This window comes from Nyctereutes procyonoides, unplaced genomic scaffold, assembly GCF_905146905.1.
Source record: "Nyctereutes procyonoides isolate TBG_1078 unplaced genomic scaffold, NYPRO_anot_genome, whole genome shotgun sequence".
Lineage (NCBI taxonomy): Eukaryota > Metazoa > Chordata > Mammalia > Carnivora > Canidae > Nyctereutes > Nyctereutes procyonoides.
Genome location: NW_026575042.1, coordinates 1,170,186 through 1,186,327, shown reverse-complemented (window position 1 = coordinate 1,186,327; position 16,142 = coordinate 1,170,186). Strand labels below are relative to the sequence as shown.

The following is a 16,142-nucleotide window of genomic DNA, read 5'->3' as shown; positions in this document are numbered from 1 at the left end:
CTCCTAGTCAGGGTCCAAGGGGCAAGATCAGTGCTCTTTATCCTGGAACTCAAATGCCTCCACAACTGTGGCCTTATTCAATCCTCAGACTTCCTCTCACAGTGTGGACCCACTGGCTGTCTGAGGAACACCTGAGGTTATTGCAAAAGTGAAGATGGTAGGATTTATCCAAGACAAGCTCAGTCTCGGTCAGAATATCTGGGCAGTGTGGACCAGACACCTACATGGGAACAAACCCTGGATAGACCTGAGGTTGACCACCACGGGGTACCCCACTACAATGCAAGCATCATGACAAGAGGGATTTTGCTTTATTCAGTGCTGTCTCTTTAGCATTCAATAGGTGTCTGTTGAATACTTCTGAAAGGAAAAAAGTTATTTCTCCAGGTGAGAACTCCCTAATTTTTATTATGATTTGCAATCGGGTTAGGACTGCCAATTATATTACAGTCATCGTTCCACCCCCACTCTCCTTCTGCTCAGGGCAGACATCACTAATCAATCACAGCACTCATTGCAGCAATCACCCAAACAACACTCTAGCATTCCAGGCCACCACAAAAAATCTGAGAGAGATATTTTCCAACCAGGATGAAATGATTTTCCAGATCCCTTCCTGTTCTAAAACCACTGGAAGTTTGAATGAGGCTCTGATAATGGACCCAACCACAAGGAGACACCACCAAGTGGGAACCTTTGCATAACTCTGATGTGTGAAGTACCATGAAAATGATGTTTCTTAGTCATCACAACAGAATGCAGACAGTGATGAAGTGCATGGATTCAGAAGAAAGCATGTGACCCCAAAGAGCCACTCCACCTGGCCTTGGGCAGTGTCCCCAGTACAGATAAGTTTATGTCATGGAGAATCTTTGGCCAAGAGTTCAGGTGACTAAGCACAAATGCTAATCACAGACATTTGTGCACCATCACTTGACAGCCTTGGACTGTAATGTGCTCAGGATACTGTGGTGAGCATGACAGAAAGGTCATGGCCTGCAGAAGAATAAATAGGAGCACTAACTGTTTCCCTGAGATGCAGTGACCTAAGTGGGAAGCCTGCAAAAAGGGAATCAGTCAGCACACCAGCCATCAAACCTTTACAGGTAATTTACTATTTGCTTCCTTAGATTCTTAACTTTATTCTTGGTAACAACTTACATGAGGAAAAAACTCTACTTTTGGATAATATTGGTTCTCCCTTCAACCTTCCCTGTGAAAACTGGGCTCATATTGTCTTTTCCCACCTGTTTTCTCTCCAGAAAATAAGAGTGAGAATATCTGTCTACTGGAGAACTGAGGAAATCCATGCACATAACGAGTGGAAAACATTATAAAATGTACCAACCTTACCAAAAGAATGAGGTCACTTAAAACTAATGATGTATCAATGAGATAGTCAGTGAAGCAGAACTAGAATATAGAAAATCAAGACTTGAGGAAGAAAGGCAGAAACACAAATAGGCATTAAGAGGTCAAACAAGAAACCTGCTGAGGTAGCAGTGCCCTGGTCTTAATCTTCTTGTGTTCCTGGCATTGAGGAGAGGACATGGTATGACAAAAGTGTACATCAAATGAAGAAGAGAGAGGTTTTGAAATGACCAGGAAAGGTCATTAACCTTCCAAAGGGAATTGATTTCATAGAGTTCATGGAGTGTAGCTTTGTCTCTACACGTCTGAATTTACACAACAGTAAATGGGAGTGGGAAGAGCTAGAACTCTACAGGTCGCTGAAGAAGGTTCAGCATTTTACAGTCTAAACCAGGAACAGTGGTGGAAAAGAGATTCTTGGTTTGTCAGGACTGACCCAGGGCAGCAACCAGACCCAAGTGAGCAGCCATGATGCTGCATGGGAACAGATTTTCATGGCAGCAATTGGAGCAAATTCTGTATCAGAATTGCTTAGAAGAGGGATGAAGTCTGAGTTGAGAAGAATGTGAGGGGATGGGCTTTGTTCAGGGCCAGGAAGGCAAGAGGCAGAGACAATCATCAGGGTTCCTGTGTCCTGGCTAGGCTTTCTCCACAGGCCTCCCTCCCCCTGGATACGACCTTCCAGATGTTGACTGTGGTTCTAGAACTGTGAGGGTGAGCAGTTGGTAAACAACTCCTGACTCTTATATATGCATAACCACATAGCATAGAGTCTCCTGGTGGGCGCTGCACCCAGGCTGTCCTTCTGTGCTTTGCTGAGTTTTTTTTTTTTTTTCCATTTTAGGGCTAAATTTTAATGTGAAAGTTTGAAGTCTTACACTTTAAACAAAACCTAAAAATTACTGATTGGTTCAAAATGGTTTTATGGAAAAACTAATCTGTAACAAAAACTTGGCATTGAGTGTGAAGGCCCCACCATTTTTGAGCAAAGTGTACAAAGGTTCTGAGGGGGATGGGGCAGGGGAACACAACATTTACAACAGCAGGCATTTTCTCTTCCTCTTCTTTTTTTTTTTATTTTTTTAAACATTTTTTAATTTATTTATGATAGAGAGAGAGAGAGAGAGAGAGGCAGAGAGAGAAGCAGGCTTCATGCACTGGGAGCCTGATGTGGGATTCGATCCTGGGTCTCCAGGATCGCGCCCTGGGCCAAAGGCAGGCGCCAAACCGCTGCGCCACCCAGGGATCCCTTCTCTTCCTCTTCTTGACGGGAGGGGTGCAGAGAACCGCTCGAATAGCTTCATCAAACACTGTCTTGAGGCCTTGCTGCATGAGAGCAGAGCACTCCAAGTATTTTACAGCACCGATCTCCTTAGCCATGGCCAGACCCTGTGGGTAGGTGATGGGAGTCAGCTTCTCCTTCAGTTTCTCAATCGTGTCTTTGTTGTCCCTGATCTAAATGTATGGGACATTGTTCAAATAACTGACCTGTTCTCCTCAAAAATGTCATGGTGATGAAAGACAAAGACTAAGAAACTGCTCCAGAATAAAGGAGACAGCAATATGACAAATGAACACAATATATTCCCTCATGCTTGGATCTAGATGGAGGAGAAAGAATAATAATGACCATCGTCTAAGATGTTGACATTTACTAGATAATAGTATTAAATTTTCTATTTTTCCTTGATCTATGTGTCTATTTTGTGCCAGTAAACCCATGCATATACGGTCAATTAATCTATTAATCTAGGGCAAAAGAGGCAAGAATATGCAACGGGGAAAATGTCTCCTCAACAAATATTGCTGAAAAAACTGGACAGTTATACAAAAGAATGAAACTGGACCATTTTCTTATACCAGACACAAAAATAAACTCAGAATAGATTAAAGATCTCAATGTGAGACAGGAAACCATAAAATTCCTACAAGAAAACATAGGCAATAATTTCTTTGACATTGGCAGTAGAAACATTTTTCTAGATATGTCTCCTCAGGCAAGGGAAACAAAGGCAAAATTAAACTATGGAGACTACACCAAAATAAAAAGCTTTTGCACAGAGAAAGAAACCATCAACAAAACAAGAAAAAGCATGAAAGAAGATATTTGCAAATTATATTTTCAATATAAGAAGTTAATATCCAAAAGTTATTTTAAAAACTTATACAACTCAACACCAAAAAACAAATAATACAATTAAAAATGGACAGAAGAAAAAAATGGATGGAGTATCTGAATAGACATTTTTCCAAAGAAGACATACGGATGGTCAGCAGACACTTGAAAAGATACTCAACATCACTCATCATCAGGGAGATGCAAATGAAAACTACAATGAGACATCACTTCACACCTGCTAGAATGGCTATCATCAAAAGACAAAAAATACGAAGTGTTGGCAAGGATGTAGAGAAAGAGGAAACCTCTTATACTTGGTAGGAAAGCAAACTAGTGCAGCCACTATGGAAAACAATATGGAGGTTCCTCAAAAAATTATAAACTAAAATTAGGATTACCATACTACTGGGAATTTTCTCAAAGAAAACAAAAACATTAATTTGAAAACCTCTATGTTTACTCTAACATCAGTTGCAATAGCCAAGATATGGAATAAACCTGTGTGTCCACTGACAAATGGGTAAAGAAGATGTGGCATACATAAATATTATGGAATATTATTCAGCATAAAAAGAATGAGATCTTGCCATTTGCAATAATGTGGAGGGATCTACAGGCTATAGTACTAATAAGTGAGATAAGTCAATCAGAGAAAGACAAATAGCACATGATTTCCCTCATATGTGGAATTGAAGAAAGGAAACAAACAGAAAAAAAGAGATAAATAATAAAACAGACTCTTAAATACAGAGAACAAATTGGTGGTTGCCAAAGGGGAAGTGGATGGGAGGTGGGAGGATGGGTAATATACAGAGAATTTTTTTTCTTCATTTTAATTTTAATTTTTTCTCCATCTATAATGCCTTAGTGATTTCTCTTTGTTCTCCTTCACTTTGTTCACTGAAATCCTGGCCAGTGGTTCTATCAGCAGAAATTCCAGTGATTGCCACATTCATTACATAAGACAAGGGTAGTCATAGGCTCATCAGCACTGTGTGACTGCAACTGGTTTTAGGTACAGTTCTTGCATTTGCTGCACTGGAAGAGGTCAGTGGTGGTGCCACCAGTCTTAGACATCTGGAGCTCATAGATAGCCTCCTGAGTTATGGCATTCCTCAATTCCCTCAGTTCATCCCTGGCCATTCCCTCTGCCATCATTTTGGCAATGAGTCCAGCAGAGATGGCTCCACTGAACACATTCCTCCTCAGGCCGGGGTCCCTAGGCCCTTGAGATTGCTGATTCAGCATGTACCCAGTTCCAGTACTTCATGTCCACGCTCTTGAACTCCTGGTGAATACGATCTTCGATTTCTGAAGTCATCTTGTCAAAGTTGATTCTATAGTCCTTGTAAACATATCCACCTTCAAGGCTACTGAGAATATCTCCACATACTTGTCCCACAGAGTCCCCTGTGAGATAGTAGGTCACCAGGAGAAGAAGAGGGGGTAAAGATGGGGTCAAGAGCCCCTTCGGTGCTTTGGGAGTCCCTGCTTTTGATTTGCTGCTGTTTGATCTTTCCATCAAGATCTTGGCCTTTTTGGAAGAAAGTGGCCTTTTTGGATCTTGGCCTTTTTGGAAGAAAGTGGCTAAAGAGCTGGGGTCCATCGAGTCTCTCCTGTCTTTGGATTCTTCCCTTATTTTTTTCCTTAGTGGAAAAGGCCTACCTCTGGCTTCCATCCAGTTTGAATAGTTAGCCCTTTTTCCTTCTTTGCTTTATCTCCTTCCTCTCCTTTTTCTCCCTTGGAGGGGGGAAGTGAGGGGAGTCCAGGTGAATTAAGGAGCTGTTTCCAGTTTTTGATGAGGACTTTGGCCAAGGACATCACCTTTTTGTCTGAACAGCTCTTGCAGACCCCATTAATGGCAACTCCAATGCTGGTTGTTTGGAGTAGCTGGATGTGCATCTGACAGCTGTTCAGTTTCATCAGAAGGTCAGGGCCCCTTCCATGTTCTTTATGGCCACCATCTCCTCCAGCTTTCTGACAATCCTCAGCAGCTCCTCTTCCTGGGCCATGTTAGTGCACAACACCCAGTGGGGTGAATTAAGGTGCACTTATCTTGATGAGCATTGAGTAATGTATGGAATTGTTGAATCATTATATTGTACACCTGAGACTAATAAAACACTATATGTTAATTTTACTTCAATAAAAAATTTTAATTCGTGATCTTTATAATCATACTGTAAGAATGTGTATGCTCTTGCTCTTGGGAAAATATATGAAAATATTAGAGGTAAAGAGAACAATTCCAACTTTCTCTCAAGTGAGTCCGAAAAAAATAACATTAGATATGCACACAAAAAATGATGATTTGGCCAGTGTCAACAATTGGTGAATGTGGGTAAAGGGTTTTTGTGGTTTTTTTAAAGATTTTATTTATTTATTCATGAGAGATACAGAGAGAGAGAGAGAGGCAGACACATAGGCAGAAAGAGAAGCAGGCTCCCTGTGGGGAGCCCAATGCAGGACTCAATCCCAGGACTCCGGGATCACAACCTGAGCCAAAGTCAGATGCTCAACCACTGACCCAGGGGTCCAGTAAAGGATTTTATAGGAGTTCATTATCCTAAACCTGAAACTTTTGTGTAATTTTGAAATTAGGTCAAGCTTAAATCTATGAAAGAAAAAAAGAGTTGGGTCATCCAGACCTGGCAAGACCTTACAAGGACTGGAGAACCACCTGCAGCTATGTGCCCCCTGAGGATGCCAGATCCAAGAAAAGTGATGTGGAGACACGTGGCACTGGCCCCTCTACCCCATAACTGCCTTACCTCCAATGAAATGTTGTTCTTTGGATAATTAGATAAGGAATGCGATCTAACACGCCTGTGTGAGTATAAGAGTGTGTGTGAGTACAAGTGAGAAAGTGTGAGAGTGTGTGTGCCTGTGTAAGTTGTATGTTATCATTCCCAAAACTCATCACTCATCTCAAATAGAGTGGAAATAGATCCTGTGAGGTGTTGTAATCCATGGACTTCTCAGAAACAGAGCCATAAAATGATCACAGGGAATACTTCAAATATATAAAATATATTTTTAAATAATTACTTAATAAGTTGGGGGAAATTGAAAAAAATAAAAACAAAAGGGCCACAGTGAAGACACTTCTCTTACCAGCCCCATACTCACAGTTCCAGTATCTCCATCTGTAGAAATTGGTCAGGTTCACACTAGGACCATAGTAACTAGATCTGCATGATGCTATTGTTTGCCATGTCCATTAATGATTGGTTTTTAGTAGTTTATTCCATCATGTGGGTGGAGTACATCCCAACTAGGCTCAGTGTTGTCTGAACAAACCCTTGTGCCAAAACAACACTGAGCCAGATCACCCCCTCCAGACCCAGTCTCAGGAACTGGCCCCAACCTGTGTAACCCCTGGATCTAGAGCTGGGTCCATGCTGCAGGCTGCAGCAGTGGCTTCTGTCCCTTCCTTCCTGAGAACACAAAAGGGCACATTCCACCTCCACCCACACCTTGCCCCTCCACACTCACCCCAAGATTTCCCAGTTGTTGATGAGGCATTAGGCCAACTGATTCATACACTGCTCTCTGAAAATTTGGAAATGTTGTGCCCAAGATTGCGAATCCGAGAAACTACCGAGGAGCCGACACCGATGCAAACACACGAGGGTTTATTTACAAGCTCGAGCTTGGGTCCAAGTGCACCCGACACAGCGGAGCAGGGACTTGGACCCCGAGGTGGGTTTCAGCTTAGTTTTAAGGGCTGGTCTAGGGGACCTCCAGAAGGGGGGGAGGAATTTCTCAAGTTCTGTTTACATTCTGATACGGGGCTTTCAAGGGCATTGGGCTCTGTTCTCATTCTAATATGGGGCTTTCTAGGACATTAAGCTGTAAGCTGTTTTCTTCCTGTAACTGAAGTAATGTAAAGTTCAGCTCTTATTCATCGAGGCCTGGGATGGCTGTACTTGTGCTAACACTGAACTTAAAGTGGAATGGCCTTAATTTTCTCGGCCTCCACAGGAATGACCGAGGGCATAGGAGGGTCAGAGTTGAGTATGGGGACTTTGACCCATAGATGATGGGAGGTACAGGTATATTCCTCTCCTGTCCTCCAGGCAACAATGCAGAGGCACAGAGACTTCTAAAGGCCTCTCTGAACATGCCAGACATATCCAGAAATTAGTTGTTATACCTATTCACTACCTATTCACTACCCCACTTTCCTGCATCATCCACCCCCCAACCCAATTCCCTCACTTCCTTAGGACTGCACTCACAATAAAAAGTGAACACATACTCTGTATATCTCAGGCTCTGTTTTCTGGGGAGCCCAGGCTAGGATACATTCCATCAAGAACTGAGTAGAAGCAATATCAAACCTGAGAGGATGGGGTGTCTGGGTGGCTCAATGGTTGAGCGTCTGCCTTTGGCCCAGGGCATGATTCCAGGATCAGGGATCGAGTCTCACATTGGGCTCCTTGCAGGAAGCCTGCTTCTCCCTCTGCCTATGTCTCTGCCTCTCTCACTGTGTGTCTCTCATGAGTAAATAAATAAAATATTAAAAAAAAAAACTGAGAGGATGAATTCACACTGAAGATCACCATCACGGGCAGAGGAAATGAGTAATATTGTCCCTAACCAAGAACTTCTGCCTGGGTGTGGCAAGTGCACTTCCCTTAGAGCACACAGCAGGGGCTATGGCTGCTTAGCAAACATGTCCCTGGCCTCCTGTTTTCTTTGATGTTATAAAAACAACAGGTGCTATACAGATGCAAGTGCCATTATGAGGCTAATCCATGAGCCTCCAGTCTTCCAAAACGTATGGCTTCCTACCATGAATTCTGGCCCATGCAAATTCAGTGCTCAGCAAAGAAGCCATCCAAAACCCCTGGTTAAAGAGGACAGGTTTAAATTGGATTTTATGAAATGGAATTTAGATAAGTCATTTGAATGTTAAATCATAAAATTAGAGAGAACTTATTTTTATCATACCTTGGGAGCTGAATATTTTGACATATTAATCAGTTCCCCAAAATGGCATTTATATCAAAATTTTGGTTTCTTTTGATAAAACTCTGTCCCTGTTGTTACAGTATAATGTCAGGTAAGTTGGATGAGGCAAGGATGCCACTGGTGACTTATGACTCGTTCACCATCAGCTTGCTGGGGGCTTCTCTAACCACCTTGAATGGGAAAAATCATCCATTCCCTAGAGAACTTCCTTAGAAAGTTTCTTCCAAGAAGTTGGTAAGGCTCAGCTGTCCTTGCAGGCCTGTGGAAGAGACTCCTGTGGCTGCTAGACGGGTGGAACCTGGTCATCAGGAGATTGTCCCAGGAGCCTTGGCCTTGGAAGAGCTGGATGTACTACTGCTAGTTTCTATCTCTGTGCACGTAGCCAGTGGAAACAAAGGTCACAGCTGCTGGGCTAGCATCATCTGCTCTGCTCTGGTCTGTTTCAGAAGCCAGCCAGACCAACACCACATGCCATTAGCCACAAAAAAAGCTGGAAAAGAAGCCATAGCTGTCATGGGTTATTTTGAGGAGGGCCTGTAGGTCACGACCCTCTGTTTCATACTTAAGTTCAGAACCAATAGAGAGACATGCTAATTATCAATTTCAAAACCAAATAAGTTTTTCAAATGCCAACTGAGGCATACCAACTCACCCAAGTCATCAGAAACCAAACATCTGCTTTATAACAATACAGCTATTCCTGGACAGTGTAGTCGGAGCCATGGAAACAGGTGTTTCCTGATTCTGTACCCTAGTAGAGGCAGACTTCTGGGTCCAGAGGGAGTCCCTTCCTAACAGTCAGGCTGGGAGCATTATGGGGGTCAGGAGAAGGGTTCTGGGTGATGACCCATACATCTGCAGTGGTCACCTTATGCTTTTTTGCAACCAATCTATTGGGAAGCCTGGACACTGTAGCAATCACCTCCTGGGCAAAGCTGCCACTGTCTACCACCCTCACAGTGGCCAAGGGCAGGACCTTCATCCAGACCTGTCAGAGTCACATCTTTCTCTTTCATGTTCCTTTTACCAGACTCCCAGAGTCCCATTCTCCTATGGAGAGCCACTGTCTTCTACCCTAAGCACTCAGTTGCTTATCTTTTCACAGCCATGGCCACTACAATAATGTGACCAGAACTATTAACTGAGACTTAAGCTATATAGTTATCTATCTGCATTTTTTGTTGCTTTGCCTGGAAAGTTCTTCCTCTAGATGGCCTCACTGTTTCCTCTGACTCTCCTTCCTCCATCATCACTTCCTATCCTCTTCCTTATTTATTCTCAGCACCTAACATCCTGTATATCTTACTGATTTGTCTTATCTACGGATTTTCTCCTTTATCACTGGAATGAAACCCTTCATGGTTTATCTCACCACTTTGTCCCCAAGCACCCAAAAAAATTCCTACCACATAGGAGCTAGGCAATATATATTTATAAAATAAATGGATAGATCACATGCTAGGTCACAAAATAAATCTCAACAAATTCAGGCTTGAAACCATGCTTCCAACCAATTGAAAACACCTCCAACATTTTATGACCTTTTATGCACCTTTTTATGACCACAATGGTATAAAATTAGAAATTAATTACAAGAAGAAAACTGTAAATTCCACAAAAATGTAGAGATTAAAAAATACTACTGAACAACCAATGGCTCATCAAGGAAATCAAAGGAGAAGCAAAAAAAAAAAAAAAATACCCAGCGACAAATGGAAACAGAAATATAACCAAAATCTATCAGATCCAGAAAAAAAGCAGTTCTAAGAGGGAAGTTCATGGAGACACAGGCCTATCTTAAGAAACAAGAAAAATCTCAAACAAACAATCTAACTTTACAGCCAAAGGAACTAGAAAAAGAACAAACGAAGTCTGAAGTTAGTAGAAAAAAGAAACTAACAATAAGACTGGAAAGAAATGAAATGGAGACTAAAAAGGCAATAGAAAACATCAATGAAACTTAAGAGCTGATTCTTTGAAAAGATAACAACAAAAAAAGATAATCAAAATTGATAAACTAGACTCACCAAGAGAAAGAGAGAGAAAGCTCAAACATATAAAATCAGAAATGAAAAAGAAGTTACAACCAATACCACAGAAATACAAAGGTCATAAGAAAGTACTAGAACAATTATACTCTAACAAATTAGGCAACCCAGAAAAAAATTCCTAGAAACACATAATCTTCTAAGACTAAATCATAAAGAAGCAGAAAATCTGAATAGACCAAATTCTAGTAAAGAGTTTGACTCAGTAATCAAAAACCTCCCAACAAACAAAAGTCCAGGATCAGATGGCTTCACCAGTTAATTCTATCAAGTATCCAAACATTCAAAGATTTAATATATATATTCCAAAAAATTGAAGAGGATGGAATGCTTCCAAACTCATTTTACAAGGCAGGCATTATGCTGATACCAAAACCAGACCGGGACATCAAAAAAAAAAAAAAAAAAAAAAAAGAAAAGAAAAAGAAAAAAGACAATATAGGCTAATATCCTGATGAACATAGATACAAAACTCTCAACAAAATATTGGCTATTCAAATTCAGTTAATACATTAAAAGGATCATAAACCATGATTAAGTGGGATTTATTCAAGTGATGCAAGGATGATTCAACATCCATAGACCAATCAATGTGATACCCTACATTAACAAAATGAAAGGTAAAAATTATAGGAATATTCCAAAAAGATGCAGAAAAATGTATTTGATGCAGTGCTTCAACATCCATTTATGATATAAACTCTCAACAAAGTGAGTATAAAGGGAATTACTTCAACATAATAAAGGCCATATTACAACTCCACGGCTAACACCATATTTAGTGAAAAATTGAAAGCTTTTCCTCTATGATTAGAAACATCTAAATGTGAGACAAGAATCCATCAAAATCCTAGAGGAGAACACAGGCAACACCCTTTTTGAACTTTGCCACAGCAACTTCTTGCAAGATACATCCATGAAGGCAAGGGAAACAAAAGCATAAATGAACATTTGGGACTTAATCAAGATAGAAATCTTCTGTACAGCAAAAGAAACAGTCAAAAACTAAAAGACAACCTACAGAATGGGAGAAGATATTTGCAAATGACCTATCACATAAAGGGCTAGTTTCCAAGATCTATAAAGAACTTATTAAACTCAACACCCAAGAAACAAACAATCCAATCATGAAATGGGCAAAAGACATGAACAGAAATCTCACAGAGGAAGACATAGACATGGCCAACATGCACATGAGAAAATGCTCTGCATCACTGGCCATCAGGGAAATACAAATCAAAACCACAATGAGATACCACCTCACACCAGTGAGAATGGGGAAAATTAACAAGACAGGAAACAACAAATGTTGGAGAGGCTGTGGAGAAAGGGAAACCCTCTTGCACTGTTGATGGGAATGTGAACTGGTGCAGCCACTCTGGAAAACTGGGTGCAGGTTCCTCAAAGAGTCAAAAATAGACCTGCCCTACAACCCAGCAATTGCACTGCTGGGGATTTACCCCAAAGATACAGATGCAGTGAAATGCCGGGACACCTGCACCCCGATGTTTCTAGCAGCAATGTCCACAATAGCCAAACTGGAAGGAGCCTCAGAGTCCATCGAAAGATGAATGGATAAAGAAGATGTGGTCTATGTATACAATAGAATACTATTCAGCCATTAGAAATGACACATACCTACCATTTGCTTCAACGTGGATGGAACTGGAGGGTATTATGCTGAGTGAATTAAATCAATCAGAGAAAGACAAACATTATATGGTCTCATTCATTTGAGGAGTATAAAAAATAGTGAAATGGAATAAAGGGGAAAGGAGAGAAAATGAGTGGGGAAATATCAGAGAGGGTGACAGAACATGAGAGACACCTAACTCTGGAAAACAAACAAGGGGTAGTGGAAGGGGAGGTGGGCGGGGGGTTGGTGTGACTGGGTGACAGGCTCTGAGGGAGGCACTTGATGGGATGATCACTGGGTGATATGCTATATGTTGGCAAATTGAACTCCAATAAAAAAAATAATAAAAAAAGAAAGAAGGCAAGATTTTCCATTCTTACCACTTCTATTCAACATGGTTCTGGAAGTTCTAGTGACAGAAATAAAATAAGGAAAAGAAATAAAAGGCATCCAAATCAGAAGAGGTAAAGCTGTGAATATTTGCAGATGACATGATACTACTATCGAAAATTCTATAGTCTCCACCAAAAGACTGTTATAATTGATGAATTCAGTAAACTTGCAGAATACATCAATATACACAATTATGTGGTATTTCTATATACTAATAACTAACTATAAGTTGGTTATTTGTAAAGCAGTTTACAATTGCATCAAAAAGAATAAAAGATATAGAAATAAATTTAACCAAGGAGGTGAAAGACTTAAATCTATAAGACATTCAATGGTACCTAAGTGTCTTAGTTGGTTAAGCATCTGCATTCTGCTCAGGTTATGGTCCCGAGGTCCTTCCTAGGATTAAGCACTGTGTTCTTCTCCCTGTTTAGTGAGGAGCTTACTTATCTCTCTTCCTCTGCCCCTCCCCTCAGCTTGTGCTCTTTCTCTCTCTCTCATAAATAAATAAATTTTTTTAAATTGAAAAAGAAATGTAAGACATTGATGAAAGAAATCGAAGAAGATACAGATTAACAGAGAGATAGCCTATGATCATGGATTGGAACAATCAATATTATTAAAATGTCCATAATACCCAAAGCAATTTACAGATTCAATACAATCCCTAGTAAAATTCCAATGACATTTTTTTATAGAACTAGGACAAATAGTTCTAAACTTTGTATGAAACCGCAAACGATCTTAAATTGTCAAAGCAATCTGGAGAAAAAAAAACAAAACTGGAGGTATTATGCTCCCTGATTTCAAACTATGCTACAAAGCTATAGTTATCAAAACAGTATGGTATTAGCACAAAAACAGACATACAGATTAGTAGAATAGAATAGAGAAATAAACCCACATATATATGGGCAATTAATTTTTCCTTTGTCAGAAAGGAGGTCTCATCAATAAGTTGTGTTGGGAAAACTACACAGCCACATGCAAAAGAATGAAACTGGACAGCTACACCATACACAAAAATTAACCCCAAATGGAGACTTGAATTTAAGACTTGAAACCATAACATTCCTAGAAGAAAACATAGGTAACAAATTCCTTGACATTGCTCTTAGAGATATATTTGTGAATGTAACACCAAAAGCAAAGGAAACAAAAGCAAAAAATAAACAAATGTAAATACATAAAACTAAAAAGCTCTGTGCAATGAAGAAAACCATCATCAAAATGAAAAGACAACCCCCTGAGTGAAAGATGTTTGTAAATCATATATCTGATAAGGGGTTAATAACCAAAATATCTAAAGAACTCATAGAGCTTAAACCATTAAAAAGGCAAACAAGCCAATTAAAACATAGGCAGAGGATCTGAATAAACAGTTTTCTGAGGAAGACATGCAGATGGCCAGCAGGCAAAAGAAAAGATGTCCAACATCACTAGTTATTACAAAAATGCACATCAAAACCATCACATCACCTCACATCTGTTAGAATGCAATTATCAAAAAGATAAGAAATAACAAACATTAGAGAGGGTGTGGAGAAAAAGAAGCCCTCCTGCATAGTTGGTGAGAATATAAGTAGGTGCAGCCACTATGGAAAACACCATGGGGATTCCTCAAGCACTTTAGAACAGGCATGTGTGGGTGGCTCAGCTGGTTAAGAATCTAACTTTTGATTTTGGCTCAGGTCGTGATCTCAGTGTCATGGGATCAGGCCCCATGGCAGGCTCCACATTCAGTGTGGAATCTGCTTGAGATTCTCTCTCCTTCTCCCTGTGCCCCTTCTCCCACTTGTGTTCACTCACTCACTCACTCAATAAATAAATAAATAAATAAATAAATAAATAAATAAATAAAATCTTTTAAAAAATCTATCTACAATATAACCCAACTATTGCACTTCTGGGGATTTTTCTAAAGAAAATGAAAACACTAGTTCAAAAAGATATATGCACCCCCATGTTCTCTGCATCATTACTTACAACAATTGAGATAGGGAAATAATCTGAGTGTCCATTGATGCATGGATGAATGAGGATGTGGTATACATTTATAATAGAATACTACTCAGTCATAAAGAAGAATAAAATCTTGCCATTAGAGAGAACTGGGATGGACCTTGAGGGCATTATGTAAATGAAATAAGTCAGACCTAGATAGGCAAATACTGCATGCATTCATTTATATTTGGAATAAAAAAAAACAAATGAAAAAAGCAAAACAATACAAAAACAAACTCAGAGACATGGAGAACAGATTGATGGTTACCAGAGGGGAAGGGAGTTAGAGGTGGGCAGTGGACAAAGTAGATCAATTGTAGGGTGATGCATGGTAACTAGACTTTTTATGGTGATCACTTTGTAGTGTATACAGTTATCAAATTATAATCTTATATACCTGAAACTTATGTAATATTATATACCAATTTCCCCTCAATAAAAAAAGGTTGGAAAAGTTAAAAAGAGAATTCAAAGGAAGGGTATCAGGAGCCCATACATTCAAGTGGCATAGCTGGACTCACAGGCTGGAGGCAGGCTCCCCCACAGACCATGAAAGAGAACTGAAAGGCGGGAACTGAAATAAACCATCTCTCCAGGCTGCCATCTGCCTTCCCTGGGGTGAATGAATCCCACCACTGTTGACTCTCTCACTTTCCTTGAGAGCAGACACTACAGAAACATTCAGCTCACATGTCTGCCCCTTGGCCTGAGGCCTGGTTCTATCAGACCAAACCCAAAGAAGAAAAGGTCATTCCCTAAAAGGAATCGAGATGTGGGTAGGATGGCAAGCTGGCTAACAATAGCCACCTCTCACCTAATGGTGAGAGGGGAAGAATTATCTTTTGCTTGTGAGTTCTATTCTTTTCTACCAGGCACACTGCCACCCCAATATGCCAGCCCCTGCACTGCCTTTCAGTGTGGAGATTGTGGTTCATTTTCCCAATGATGCAATGCCACTGCATCTAAAATCTTGTCACAAATTTTCCCAGCACCGTTTATTGAAGAGACTGTTTTTTTTTTTTTTTTCCAGTGGCACAGGCAACACTCCTTTTGAACTCGGCCACAGTAACTTCTTGCAAGATACATCCATGAAGGCAAGAGAAACAAAAGCAAAAATGAACTATTGGGACTTCATCAAGATAAGAAGCTTTTGCACAGCAAAGGATACAGTCAACAAAACTAAAAGACAACCTACAGAATGGGAGAAGAGATTTGCAAATGACCTATCAGATTAAGGGCTAGTTTCCAAGATCTATAAAGAACTTATTAAACTCAACACCCAAGAAACAAACAATCCAATCATGAAATGGGCAAAAGACATGAAGAGAAATCTCACAGAGGAAGACATAGACATGGCCAACATGCACATGAGAAAATGCTCTGCATCACTTGCCATCAGGGAAATACAAATCCAAACCACAATGAGATACCACCTCACACCAGTGAGAATGGGGAAAATTAACAAGGCAGGAAACCACAAATGTTGGAGAGGATGCGGAGAAAAGGGAACCCTCTTACACTGTTGGTGGGAATATGAACTGGTGCAGCCACTCTGGAAAACTGTGTGGAGGTTCCTCAAAGAGTTAAAATAGAC

The 16,142-nt window shown here is 40.3% G+C and overlaps 1 pseudogene; it reads right to left on the bottom strand.

Annotated features, from left to right (window-relative positions):
• Nucleotides 1-4,095: 4,095 nt before the first annotated feature.
• LOC129507217 (transcription elongation factor A protein 3-like) lies at nt 4,096-5,502 on the bottom strand (annotated as a pseudogene).
• Nucleotides 5,503-16,142: the final 10,640 nt, after the last annotated feature.